Source organism: Patiria miniata, unplaced genomic scaffold (genome assembly GCF_015706575.1).
Source record: "Patiria miniata isolate m_02_andy unplaced genomic scaffold, ASM1570657v1 HiC_scaffold_7, whole genome shotgun sequence".
Taxonomy (NCBI): domain Eukaryota; kingdom Metazoa; phylum Echinodermata; class Asteroidea; order Valvatida; family Asterinidae; genus Patiria; species Patiria miniata.
In genome coordinates, this window is record NW_024037074.1 from 29,606,700 (window position 1) to 29,621,316 (window position 14,617).

General features: G+C 41.8%; 1 pseudogene; it reads right to left on the reverse strand.

Annotated features, from left to right (window-relative positions):
* Nucleotides 1-366: 366 nt before the first annotated feature.
* Nucleotides 367-4,650, reverse strand: LOC119718820 (annotated as a pseudogene).
* Between the last annotated feature and the right edge of the window lie 9,967 nt (nt 4,651-14,617).

Consider the following 14,617-nt stretch of genomic DNA (forward strand, 5'->3'; position numbering starts at 1 on the left):
TTTAATGACTCATCTTCTAAATCTACATTATTAGATATATATTATATATACAAACGTTTCAATCAGGATAATATAATTTCAGTACTTTTAAGTAGGCTGCAAGATTTTATAATATGATACTTAAACAATACCATACGGTGCTACTATTAAGTACTCAAAACCATTTGTTAACCAAATGCCGTAAAACCGTTCTGCGTATGCACTTATTAAAGTACATGTAAAGCAGTATTCAACTGATTTTTTTTTGATAAAATTGAAAGAATTTTAATTTTACACTTACTCATTAATTAGATGTTGTTTCAGATAGACGGTGGAGCGATTGAAAATTCGGCGATGTGTGTGATTGTGTATAAACTAGGCGTGGTTACCGTGTTTGACTATTCGGGGTAAAGGAGGAAGCCATTGAATGAGGTGTAGTGATATGAATCACTACCCGCCTGACCGTGAATGGTAAGATACACCGTGTCTTCACGGTGCAGCACCAGCACCGCGCTCCCAGACACCTGCTCTTGACTATGGATGTCTTTGCTATATCCAGTGACAACCCAGTCGTTGTTTTTCTTTAGATATATGTAAAGGTCAGTATTTGAAGCACAGAAAATGTAAACACGTAGGTGCCCGGCACTGTACAGGTAAATGTGCCAGTCTCGAGATCGAAGCTGGTACCTGGCAAAAGGGTCTCGGTCTCCTGGAATGGCAAACGGGTGTCGCGACTCGTAGAGGTATCCGAGCCGCTCGTCCTCACCGCGGTGAATGCCACCCGCTGGTTGGAGCCGTCTGGTGTCTCCCCTGGCTCACCCTTCTGACCTTTGACACCAGTTTCTCCGATTCTTCCAACGATACCTGGTATACCTCTGGGACCTATCTTGCCAGGCAGGCCAATCCCATCATCACCTTTAGACCCAGTGTTCCCAGGTGCTCCCCGATCACCCATAGTTCCAATCTGCCCAATGTCACCTTTCTGACCTTGCTGACCCGCATCGCCCTTTGACCCCGGCTGACCGTACGGCCCCATCGGTCCTGCTGGCCCAGGCAGACCTGGTATGCCGGGTATTGCGGCAAGTCCCTGGCAGCACTGCTGACACACCTGAGACGCAGGACCATCACCGTCCGAGGGAACCGGCCCAGTAACGGAAGCTCGGAGCTTGACAGAGTTACCCAGAAGGAGGGCGATTGAAATAATGGTTGCCATGCAATTGTTCATCTGTTAAAAATACAAACAAACAAACAAACAAACAATAACATGTAAATACAAAAAAAAGTATGGAAAATAATAGGGAGATAAACAAAATTGAGGTCAGAGAAATCTGGAGAAATTATATAAGATTTAGACTTTTGAAACGTTGCGTCGTTTAAATTAAAAATAAATTCATACATTATTAACATGTGGAAAATGTGAAGATTTTCTCAAACATCAAGTTCGAAAAGCTTCTCTTTAAACATTCTCATTAAAGGGAATTCATTTTCCGGAGACGAAAATGAAGGTAACAGTTTGACGAGCATCGCCGAATTATTTAAGACGAAAATCCGCTCTTTGTCTAAATTGAAGTCTAAATCTGACTAATCTGAAAACGGACCGCTGGGGAGACTATAATAACCAAACTTCTTTTATTCTGATCATGAATTAGGAGGAACATGATTTAAAAATATCACTTGGACGAATTCGGCCGAAAATTAATCCTATCAGTCCATACGAGGAGGTATTTTGGTGTTCTTAGCACTGCACTAGCTGAACATTGTGTTCCCAGTCGCCGGGATCGGGGGGGGAAACACCCTCCCCCCCCCGCAGGTCTGTTTTGTTTTTTGTTTTACAGACATTTCTTAAAAATAATGCAAAAACCGGCCTCCCAGCTCTGACACCCAAACATATGCTGGTAATAAGAAAAACTCCGCCTGCGCACAAAATACGTACAGAGCCAGCTTCTGAGCCAGTTGTTAGGGGGTATTTGTACACTATTCTGTAATATAATGTTAATAATCGTCGGATTTGAAGGCGCACACAATAGAAGTAAGGTACGAGCCCCCCCCCCCTTGATTTTATGGAGTCAAGTGTCTGGACAAAATAAAACCTGTCTACATTTCAGCGTTGATTTGCTGATGGAACCCCCCTCCCCGCCTAAAATCGTGAATCAGCCCCTGGTTCCTCATTCTTATTTTACGTGATGATCGATATTCCTTAAATTTAAAAGGACTTGAGGATGATGGCCAGTTCTCTACATTTTTACATTTACATTGATTTCATTTTTCGGTATACATTTCGTTACAACAAACAACAAAATTAAATACTCAGAAACACACATAAACATTTTAGACAAAACATACACAGTATAATATTTAACCAGCTCCCGCTGGATTACCGTAAAGAAACATGGTTTCTGTCGAGGGGTTCTCCAACTGATTTAATATGGCACACTAAACACAATCTGTTATAGTTTTGACTCAAAATGTATCAATGCATATGAAAAGATAATTCTTCCACCAAATCATCTCTCTGATGATGCTTAATTGAGGTAAATTATCAAATAATATTCACTTACCTTGAAGTAACGTTTTGGAATTCGATCAGGACAGGAATCCTCGACACTCGAGCAGATTGCTAGCTGAAAATAATACCCAAAAAAATTAGTCATTCAAAATTCACTCGGAGATGACTTGGCGACTGGTAGGGAAGGCATAGCTTAATTTCACACGAAAACACCGCAACAAATCTCTGTAATTGCGGATTGAGTTTTTTTTTTTTTTTTTATTTCAAGCGAATTGTGTTCTCTAAAGGCTCTGACTGGACTCACGTTTGAGCAACAATCATCTGTGTTTGAGGATTTACTTGTTTGGAATCGAACGAATTAATCACAAAATGAGAATTTTGTCGAAATATGTCACCAAAATCAAGTTTAAGTCACGTGAGATCATATTGCAATGTCCGGACAAGTACCTTTATCATGACAGAAACTTTGCAATGTCATAAGTGAAGATATGACCGGTTTCTAATTCCCTTAAGTCGTTCGGAAAACCCTTGTATAGATTTGGTTTAATTAAAAAGTGACCCCACGTTCACGTCACGCTGTTGTACGTTGTTGGAGACGGAATTCCATTACGAGAATCAAAACATTGCACATACATTTTTTTCAAAATGTACCCATCTTCTATCTGAACTGAATCTTCAACAGGTTCCTCAAAAAGAACGTATCTACTGAGCTGAAACTTCAACTGGTTAAATAGATGTTAAGGACCTTACTAAAGATATTAAGAAATTATGTTGCTTCTAACAAACAAAATGCACCAAAAGTAAATGAACCTATGTTTCTCATCCTATGTGGCTCAAAATGTGCTTGAATTTGTGGTTGTGAGAATCACAGTGAGCTTACATTTTCTGCACTAATAACGGAAATTGATCTCATACCAAGGAAGTAGTGGCGAAAATATTACAGGTGGCATTCAAGTTAACAGTCGTTACAAAAATAACTATTTAACCGGGTGGGAAATTAGAACACCGGATTGGCTATTAGCATCAGCCACCATCTGTTTCTCAACAAAGTATGTCCCAGAAAATATGTCAGATATACTGCACAATACTTCATACATGCATGAAGCCAAATGGGCCTTATTCACGACTTGGCCATTTTTGTCGAGTTCCCTGAATGTATTTCATTAATTGTTAACTGTTGAATGGGATGGCGCCAGACTTTTTATGCATGCATAATGCAGCCTTATTTTACTGTATGTTTTTATTTAATCTGGCTTTACACATTAGGGAACGTTTAATTACAAGTTTGAAATTATTCACTGAAGCAGAATGGACTTAATTAGTAATTAACTTGCTGTCATTTCTCTACAAAATTTCCAGAAATCAAGATTTTATCTCACTCTCAATACAATATGACCGACTCGTGAATAAGGCCCATACCACTATCGGTGTTTTAAAAAAATATTCAACAGAATCTTAATAGTGGCATGTTGAGTGGAACCCTTTACATTCAAACATCACTAAATTCATCCCAGATCTTGTGTTTCGAGCTTTTAAGGCTGAGAGTAGAGAATGCAGAAGGGCCGAATAATGTCTACAAATATCAAATCTAAACATGATCCGAAATGAATCCAGTTATTTAAAACAATTTGAAGTAGAATAAAACTGTTTGCATGATCATCCGGTCCGTTCATATTTGCGCCTAATAGTGAAACCATAGAGCGTTGGTTTCCGACTAGCCACACTGTTATTAGCAATGTTTGAATGTAATTATAAATCATTGACAGAAAATGGCGCTGATCGAATATTAGCGCGTATGCTTGGCTGTGAACATTCGTGTATCAGTAGTCATGCAATATTAGTTTCAATTGAAGTTTTGTTCAGAAAAAAATCGTGTTGTTTTAGTCCTCAAGCAAGTACAGTTAGAGAAAGGGGAAATTTTCAAGACGACTACCGCGCTCATAATCTTAAGAATAGTCCCACGCTGATTGAAACAGCACTATGTGCAAAAAAGTCAACTTTTTTGTTTATGAAAAAGAAAAGGAAAAAACAACAATTAATTGTTTCAAACACTCACCAAGCAAATCTCGTTCTTGCAATCAGTTCGCTCGGGTTGTCGTCTGAGGGTGAAGAGGAGCTGCGGTCTTGTGAGGAGTGAAGAGGCCGCTCGTGGCTTAAATATTGCCTTAGATTTCCCGAGCAGTGACTGGCCCGGTTTGTGATTGGCCCTTGGTCGCTGTCACTCAGACATCACCGACTCGCTTCATGTTAATGTAGGGAGACCAAGTGCGCCCTCTGTTGTTATCTAAAAGTTTTGCGAGTGATTTGCATATCATGACCTTTGGGCTTCCCGCGTAAAGGCAAGTTGTAACAAGTTTTCTCCTGTGGGCTTCGAGCAGAGAAGACCGACATAAAATTGTCTCCGCAAATTCTCTCTTTTTGTAGGGAGCATGGCTCCTGCCATGCTCCTGAGATATATCATTCTGGGAGGGTACTTCATAGAAAGATCCCAGTGAGTATTTTGCTGTGTTTCATCATCATTTTGTGAGAGAAACTGTGTAGTTTCGGGATGAGACATTCGCTGCATTGTAATGTCATGACTGTGTAGTTTTGTATTATAGTGTGTAGCGTACATGTGTTGAACTTTGACACACACACACACATTGTATACTGTGTCATGATCATACTTAATATATTATTGTGCATAGGGCTTTGAATACTGGAATTGTTTTAAGAATAAATTTATTGTAGTTCATGTTATTGGAAATAGTCGTCATATCATCATTTTTTTGTTAGAACACTCGTCCTCTTTAAATAGAGGGCCGGCCTCCTTTTGCCGTCCCGCTACAAAGTGGCGTCGTAGACAGGATACCAACTCGTGGAAAATTCGAAGATTGTATTCTTTAATTATCAATAATTGTCTATTGATCACTGCTGATGTTTACGTAACGCTTAAATGAAATAATGCCAAACCCCCAGGCCATGTTTTGGAAAATTTTGTAGTTGAATCACTACATGTAACTGTTGATTTGCTTTGCATCATCATATTGAGTCACATTTGTAAGATGTGTTTTCCGTTTGTTTGATAAGTATTTTGTATGCACTGTACATGTGAATACATGTGACTGGAGTATTCTGTTATTGTTTTGCTCCCTGTGCTCTATGGATTCTAGCCCCTACATGTAGGTTTTCTTATTCACATGCATTTGGATCTGTATTTGACTTGATACATGTATATTTATTTGTAGGAGTTCATGAATGATTGGGTTCTTACAACATTTTGAACTCATTTAGCTGGGTATTGACCACAGTTAATTGATTTACCTTTGACCACGTGATAGGCATTGTAAAGCTGAACTTCTGAGTTATACTTAGAATTTTTCCTTTACTGTTGATGACAAAATGGCTACTGCTGAGGGCATAGCGGATGTCATTGCCAAATCTAATGAGGCTCTAGCAGAAACACTTGCCAAGGCATTCCAAGGTCTGAAGTTTACAAGGGCTCCAAAATTAAAATTGTCAAAATTCACCGGACCACCTGCAAATGCTGGGGACTTGACATTAGGTGAATGGGCGGAGGAACTTGACTCATACTGTCGGCAATTAGAGTTGACCCAGGAAGAGAAAGTGGGGGTTGCCTTAGACCATTTGGGGGGCGTGGCAAAAGAGGAGGTTCTGTGTAGCCCACCAGAAGATAGGGACAGTTTGGAAAAATTAATTGCACGCTTATGCAAGGTCTTTGGTCAATCGGAGAGTGTCGCTGCATTGACAGGTACACTGTATGCTCGCTGCCAGAATGATGGGGAAACGTTAGCAGAATTTAGTCGTGCCTTGATGAGAATCCATGACCGCATGGAACAGAGTGCGCAAGGGCCTGAATTAGCTGCGCTGCAGCTTATGCGCGACAAAGCGTTAAAGGAGCGTTTTGTACAAGGTACGCGTAATGATGCAACTCGTAGGGAATTGCACCGCATACAGATCGAAAAGCCCACGTTGACTTTCTATAAGTTTAGGGAGCATGTGCTGGAACTTTTCCCAGAGTCTGAAGGGAAACTAGCTAAGAAAAATAAGGTCAGGGAAACTGTAGTCTGTGGTGAGGAGTCTAAAGATGTTAAAGTTCGGGCTGCAGTTAAGAGGTCTGATGATGTCTTGTCTCAGTTAGTAACCTCTAATCAGTTGATTGTTGAGAAATTGGAAACTCTGTCACAGCAGCAGGCTGCTGCTACTAGTCAGATGGCAGAATTAACCAGAGTATTGAGTACAAAGCTTGATGTGGCTATCGCTTCCAAGAGTAACAGACCAACAGTTACATGCCATCACTGTAATAAAACAGGCCATATCTCTAGAAATTGTTGGAAGAAAAACGATGAGAATCGTGATGGGGCAAAACCCAAAGTACAGGAAAACCCGAGCCCTTCACCATAGTGGGCAAGGTGGTGGAGGGGATAGACCTGCCCAAACTAAACCATGATGAGTTGACCAATGATGAGCATTTAGAGTCAAATGCAGTTGAAGTTTTAGGGACTGATCGTGCTTATACTGAGAAGCAATTGCGAGAAAAATTGATTGCCAGTAGTCCCACGGCTGAGATTGTCATGGGAGGTGTGACCACTCATTGTATTTTGGATAGTGGTGCTGAGACATCCTTGATAACTTCAACGTTCTATAAACAATATTTGGCCAACAAAGTGGGAAGTTTGAGGCCAGTGGGGAGGTTTATTAGATTGATGGGAGCCAATGATTTAGATATACCCGTGAAAGGTTATCTTGAAATTCCGGTTACAATTTTTGGGTTGACCATTACTGCATGTTTTCTAGTTCGAGACGATAGTTCAGAGGCACCCACTGAACGTCGCAAGATGTACCCCGTACTTCTTGGTTGTAACATTCTGCGCACTCTTGCTAAGATGCGTGTCACCCCGTGTGGACCGTCCAAAGATGAATGGATGGTTGCTCTGCAGTGGCTGACTTGTTTGGATGAGGAGCAGGACGGTGAAGTTCCTAGGTCGATGTTGCCAACGCAAGGGTTTGTTGGTAGTGTTTGCATGGCTCGTGATGAGATCATTGCTCCGTTTTCGGCCTGTGTTTTATCCTGCGTTTTAAGTGAACCATTGCCGGCTGATTCTTGTGACGCTTGTGTTCTTATGCAGGCGATTTCTCTTGGGGTGCATTCTAATGATGCAAGAGGTGAGGGGAGTGAGTCAATGATGGATAACATCCATGTTATTGAGGGTGTGCAACTCGTAGAGGATTCCTCTCTGCGTGTTTTGATTTGTAATTGTGGCGAAACTCCGGTTATCCTTCCGGAACATTTGAAGATAGCGACTGCTATTGAGGCTACATTCAGTAAGGAGGTTCACCTCTGGGAGACTGAGGATGGGGTGCAGGTCACCGTGGAACAAGTATTGATCGACGATAATTTAGGTGCATCTCAGAATCCTGGAACCGATGTTGAGGATGAAACGGTTGTATTGGGAGTCTCTGGTGAGGATAGTCCACCTAGTACGCCTAGGGAAACAGTTGTGTTCCCTGATGGTTCCTCATACCTGCTTCCTCCTGGAATCAGTCTGAGGGACTTTAATCACGAGGAGGCCTTGTTGATTGCTGAGTTGATTAAGAAAAATGAGGCAGCTTTTTCAATGAGCCCTTTAGATATTGGGAGGTGTACACTTATTCCTCACGAGATTAAGTTGACAAATGACCAGCCTATCAGACAACCGTACAGACGTATCCCTCCCCATTACATGAAGGAAGTGCAGACATTGTTACAGGACTTGCTGGAGAAGGGAGTTATTCAAAGGTCTGGGAGTCCTTATGCAAGCCCTACGGTCCTTGTCCGCAAGAAGGATGGGTCAATCCGACTATGCATAGATTATCGTAAGCTTAACGCTATTACACTTAGAGATGCATTCCCGCTTCCGCGGATTGAAGAAACTCTAGAGGCGTTGGGGGGTTCTCGCTACTTCACTTCATTGGACATGGCACACGGGTATTTTCAGCTAATCATGCATCCAGACTCAGTAGATAAGACCGCATTTAGAGTTCCATGGGGACTTTTCTCATTCACCCGTATGCCGCAGGGGTTATGTAATAGCCCAAGCACCTTTCAAAGGACAGTTGAGTTGATTTTCGGGGACATAAATCTGTCCAAGTTGATTTTGTACCTTGATGACATTCTGGTGTATTCCAGTACATTTCAGGAACATCTTGAGAGATTAGATGTTGTGTTTGGAAGACTCATTGAGCATGGTCTTAAGCTCAAGGGAAGTAAGTGTCGCTTCTTCCAAAGTGAAGTCAAACATCTAGGGCATGTGGTTGGTAGTTTTGGAGTTGCAGTGGACCCTGACAAAGTTGAGCGAGTTGCAAGTTGGCCTACTCCAAGAAGCACCGAGGAACTCCGTTCATTCCTCGGACTCGCTTCGTATTATAGGCGTTTCATCTGTGGGTTTTCCAAGGTGGCAGCTCCATTACATGCACTAGTAGCTATGGCTGGGTCAAAAACAGGGAAGGCCCCAAAGTTCAAGTGGTCAGCAGAAGCTGAAGATGCCTTTCGGGAGCTGAAAAGGGCACTGTGTATGACTCCTGTGTTGGCATATCCCAATTTTGGAAGAGATTTTGTGGTAGAGGTTGACGCCTCACTCAAGGGGCTTGGTGCCTGCCTACTCCAGGTTGGGGATGATGGAAAACTTCACCCCATAGCATATGCGAGTCGTGGATTACGTGGGGCAGAGAGGAACTATTCAGATCTGTCAAGCTTTAAGCTTGAACTGTTGGCCCTGAAATGGGCGATCTCGGAAAAGTTTCGGGATTATTTGGTAGGGTCCCGGTTTGTGGTCTACACGGATAATAATCCTCTGGCCCATTTACAGAATGCCAAATTGGGAGCGACCGAACAACGTTGGGTCGCACAGCTGGCACCCTTCAATATGGAAGTGAGATTTCGTTCAGGAAAGACAAACAGGTGTGCTGATGCTCTCAGTAGACGCCCAGTGGAAATTGTTGAGGTAGTGGATGAGGTGACTGACTGTTCCACCATTCCAAGTGAGGTTCGTGCTGCTGCTGAGGACCAGGGAGGTTGTGCCAGAACCTTTGATGCCTCTAAAGAGGAAGTGACTGAGCAGTCATCAGTTCTACCATCGTTCACTTCAAGTGAACTGGCCAAGATGCAAAAAGAAGATGAGCAACTTGGGACAGTGTGGAAACATTGGGTTAATAAGTGGGAGTCGGTGGAGGATGGAATTGATAAGAATGTTCCTGGCATAAGTGGCTGGCTGAGGGAGCGACGTCAGATAGTGGAACGGAATGGTGTTCTGTACCGAAAGGTGCAGGATGCTGTGTTGGGTGTTGTGTATCAATTGCTTACACCGAAAAGCCTCCAGAAATTGATGGTCCAGTCGGTTCATGACCGTTGGGGTCACCAAGGTGTTAACCGTACACTATCATTGCTGAGAACACGATGTTTTTGGCCGGGGATTGCAGGTTATGTGAGGGAACACGTACGCCATTGTTTTAAGTGTGTGGCTTCGAAGCCACCCACCCCGACTGTCCGCACACCGATGCGGCATTTGTTGGCCTTCCGTCCTATGGAACGCCTAGCGATCGATTTTCTCAAGTTGGATAGGGGTAGGGGAGGTTTTGAGGATGTCCTCGTCATGACCGACGCCTTTACAAAATATGCGTTGGCGGTCCCATGCAAGGACCAAACTGCACCCGTGGTTGCCAAAGCTTTGCGGGATCATTGGATTTCACATTACGGTATCCCCGTTCAGGTTCATTCGGATCAGGGACGTAATTTTGAAGGGAAGTTAATCGGTGAACTCTGCAAGTTGTATGGGGTCAAAAAGACAAGAACTAGTCCATACCATCCCCAAGGCAACGGACAAACTGAGAGATTTAACAAGACCCTTTGCTCTCTTATAAGGTCCTTGGATGTTGCGGAACGTAAAAAGTGGCCTGAACTTCTCCCGCACATAGTATACATGTATAACTCGACACCGCACAGTGTGACAGGAGTGGCCCCTTGGACACTTTTGTTTGGTCGACAACCAACAACTCCCTTAGATCACCTTGTGGGAAATACAAAGCAAGACTTTGGAGAAGAGTATGTCCAGATGCAGGCAAAGTTTCTGAAGCATGCCCATGAAATTGTCAAAGATCGTCTGATCAAGACGGCCGCTTCGAATAAGAGGCATTTGGATGCTAAATGTAAACCCACTCAGCCGTTGGTGGTAGGAAGAAGAGTCTTGATCAAGAATCTGGCTTTTAGGGGCAGACACAAACTGAGTGACCACTTTGGCCAAGAACCGTATGTTGTTACCAGGTGTAATGACGAAGAGGATTTGTTTGCTGTACGACCTGCTCTTGGGGGTAAGGAAAAATGGATGAACAGGAGGCTATTGGTTCTTGACCCGAGGGGAGAAATGGAGGAACTAGGTGAGGTTGAGCCTTGTAACTACTTACCTGATATAGATGGTCTGGATTTGTCTGAGCCAGAACCCCAAAGTGATAGCTCCTCTTCTGATGAGGAGGTTTTGGTGTGTGTCCCTCCCAAGACTGCAATTCCTTCGATGTTAGGTTCGCAAAGCACTTCTGGTTTGCCAGGATGTGATACCACAGGGGGTACAGCCACAGTAGTAGCGCCGAGACGATCGGTACGGTTAAAGTTGAAACATCAGTTGGCCAATTCGCCAAGTGCAATTACATAGGTTGTACCTTGTACGCTAACTAGTGGTTGAGTGATTGATACACCAACTTTTGAGTTGTTGCGCTTAAGAACACAATTTAGGATAAAACTCAGTTCTTATGGTGATTAAGTATGTGACATACCAATGTCCTGTATTATAAGTAGATTAAGCTTGTAGATATGTTACAATTTACAAGTCACTGTTTCTTTGTTTTCGTAGAATTCCACCGATTTGAAGTTCAAATAGGAGGCTGCCGCTCAGCGGATCTGGTGAAAACCACTCTAAATCTGATCTGATCTTAGGCTTGAGGAATTCTGAAGATAGTGACAAGCGTTCATTTGGATTTTTCAAACTTCTCTGGTTGTAGTTTAAACCAGTTGTATATATTAGTAGTTTTTTTGAGAATGTATTGTTGACTTATGTCAGAAATATGTCAGATAAACGACATGTGTACGTATTCGGGCATTCGTTTCCCGCGCGGTTTTTGAGGTCGGCACGTAGAAGCCGTCAAACCGTGAGTCAACTGATAAATGTTGATTTGCGGTATGATGTTTTTGTTGAAGGGCATCCGGGCCTAAGCTATAATAGAATCTTCAGTAGTGGGGATCACTACTTCAGGGAAATGAAACGTCATTCAGTGGACCTGTTGTGCATTGACCTCGGATCAAATGATTTATGTGGGATAGGGGGTACTCCTGCTGTTGTTGTACAGGACACCCTTCGGTTTCTTACCATGTTAGAGGACCAAGGGGTGCATCCAAGTCATCTCGTAATCCTGTCTGTGATTAGGAGGTCTCGTATTGACCGACCAGGACAAGTTTCAGTTACCACATTTAATCACAGGGTCAAACGATACAACGCCCTTTTGAACAAAGAGCTTGGGAAGCATCACCCAACGGTAAAGATGTACCATCAGCGAAAAACGAATCATCCTCAGTATATTTCAGGAGATGGGTGTCATCTCACAGACGAAGGCCTCATTAGATATGGCAAGGGCCTCCGAGAGGTAATTTTCAGCTGCAAAGTTTAGACCCTTAATTATATGTGGTGTGTGCCACTGATAGCTTGTTATACATGCAATTGCTCTACTTAGGTTAAGTGGTGCTTGTTCTTCGGTCAATGCTGAAGATTAAGGGGTCTTTATTACCCTGCACCTTTAGACAAGTAATTATGGTTTAGTATTTAAATATTGTCCATCAAAGAGAATGATGTACATTGTTAAAAGTTGAGTTGTGTAGATCAGCAGCGAAGTAGCTGTATACAGTATGTTGATATAGGAGGAGAGGATTTCCTTGATATTTAAACTTTTGTTTTATATATAAACATGTTTATGTACTTTTATGATACCTTGTAATTGTTGACATCAAGACATGACAAGGGTCTTAAAGAGAATATTCTGTTGAAGTAGTATATAATGCCAACTGACAACCAGATTAGCGAAATGTATTTAGTGATGTGTCTTTCACTTCAGGTTGAAACATCAGCAAAACAAAATGTAATTTTTGGGGTGTTTAATGCAAACATTCACTCCCTGTCAAATGACTTTGAAATCGATTTTTCTGGTTGGTTCAGTGGTTTTGCATATATCTTTTGGTTGTAGTCATCCCTTAATATTAAGTCGAAAGAAACGGATGTTTACTCTAATTTTATAACGCCAGCTTTATTTACATTGGTTTACCTCTGTAAATTGCAACGATTATACAGTTGTTACAATGTATTAAACGTGAATCAAGTTGTGGACAATTATAAATCTGCTGGAAATTGGTATGAGAGTTAAACTGGAGGAAGCTCAATGAAACTTAATTAAACCAAGTTTAATGGTTTTCAGAAAGTCTGTTAAGTGAATTTCAGATCATGCCAAGTTTTGACATGAAAAACTAATGGCTGATGTCATTTCCGCTGAAGAAAAAACGGCTGGGGTCTCAGGAAGCTAAACCAGCTTAAGTAAATTAGAACTGGGACATCTATCTGAAAAAAAATATTGTATTTTATTTACATTTTTATGCCTAGCTATAGTTTCAGTTTGCAACTGTGTTGTTGAAGTTAATATAAAATGTTAGCCTTGGTATAAAAGTCTGTTTTCCCAAGAGAAGGAAAATGATTGTTTACATGTGTGAATATCTAATATGATGATTTCCTGTGAAATAATTTCTGGAATGAAAAGTAGGCTGAAACCATTCGAGGCCGCATGGTTCGAAAAACAGGGAAAGTGTGGGAGAACGGGGTATTTTCCCCTTTAATGCATTGGATTGTGTAGACTTCTTCGAGTTGTGTCCATACTTACATGAAGTCCCTTTAATGTTAAGCACTGTATCTGGGCAGATGCCAATTAACCCATGTAAACAACTGTATCCATTCTCAACCATTGGAATATAGTGCTTGCATTTGCAAGCTTTGGAAAACATTTTGCTTATCAAATGGGAAATTCAGCTTTACATAATTGATTAATAATTCTGTTTGAATAGTTTATGGGGCATATTATAACTTTGGTTAATTAAAATAAACACTTAATAAGTGCGGAGTGATAAGTCCGCCCAGCTAGTACGAGTGTGTAACAACTTTTCAGGGTTCTCACTCTCTCTGCTTTTCGCTGTCGATGGGCTAAAAAGACGTGGAAGGTTGCTGAAAATTGGAAGCCAAATTCTTCTTTTTGGGAGATGATAGGCATCCCGACAGGATGCCAGAAGTAAGTTTATTGTTTATTCCTTCCGATGAGGGAACTTTAAGCTGAATGGCTTGATGATTTAAGCTGGAAAATGTGTGCTTTTGGGGGTGTACGAATGGCTGTTTTTCGTAAATAATAGTGCGTATCGTACACGTGCAACCAACTCGGCCCTATATTGTTTATTGCAGTAGGCGGCTGTGAGTGAGAGCAGTCTGGCTTGGGGGTTTTAATTTTCTGCAATACTGATGTTTCTACCATGTGCCAATGTTAATTGATGATCAATGAAGATGAACCAAGATAATTAAATGAGGAGATAATCAAGTACAAGATCAGTGAGTGCAGTCCAGAGTTGTTATTCCATCCCAAGGGTACACACCCTCAACCCCGAGGTGGAGTCCACACCCCCTCCCTGATAGGAGACAACCAGTTCCTATTCCATGACATTAATAAGAAGGAAGTGATGTCAATGTGGTTGATGTTATACAGTCAGAATCAAAACTTGTGTCACCGACACTGAAATAGCCGCATCTTATTGGTGGATATGGATGTCGGTGACACGTACATCTAAAAACACACGATTTGTGATTGACACATACAACCTGTCAATCACAAACCACTCACTGGTGATCACCGACTTGTTGGGTGATTTACTTTGATTGGTGGATTGAAAATTGACGTACACTGGCCGTGATTCATTAAATGTGCAGTTTGCACTTCAGTCCATTGAATTGTTTCGATTTATTTAGGATTGCATGAGGAATTAAATCGTAGTCAAGATGGCGGCCAAAGTAGATTTAACTGAAA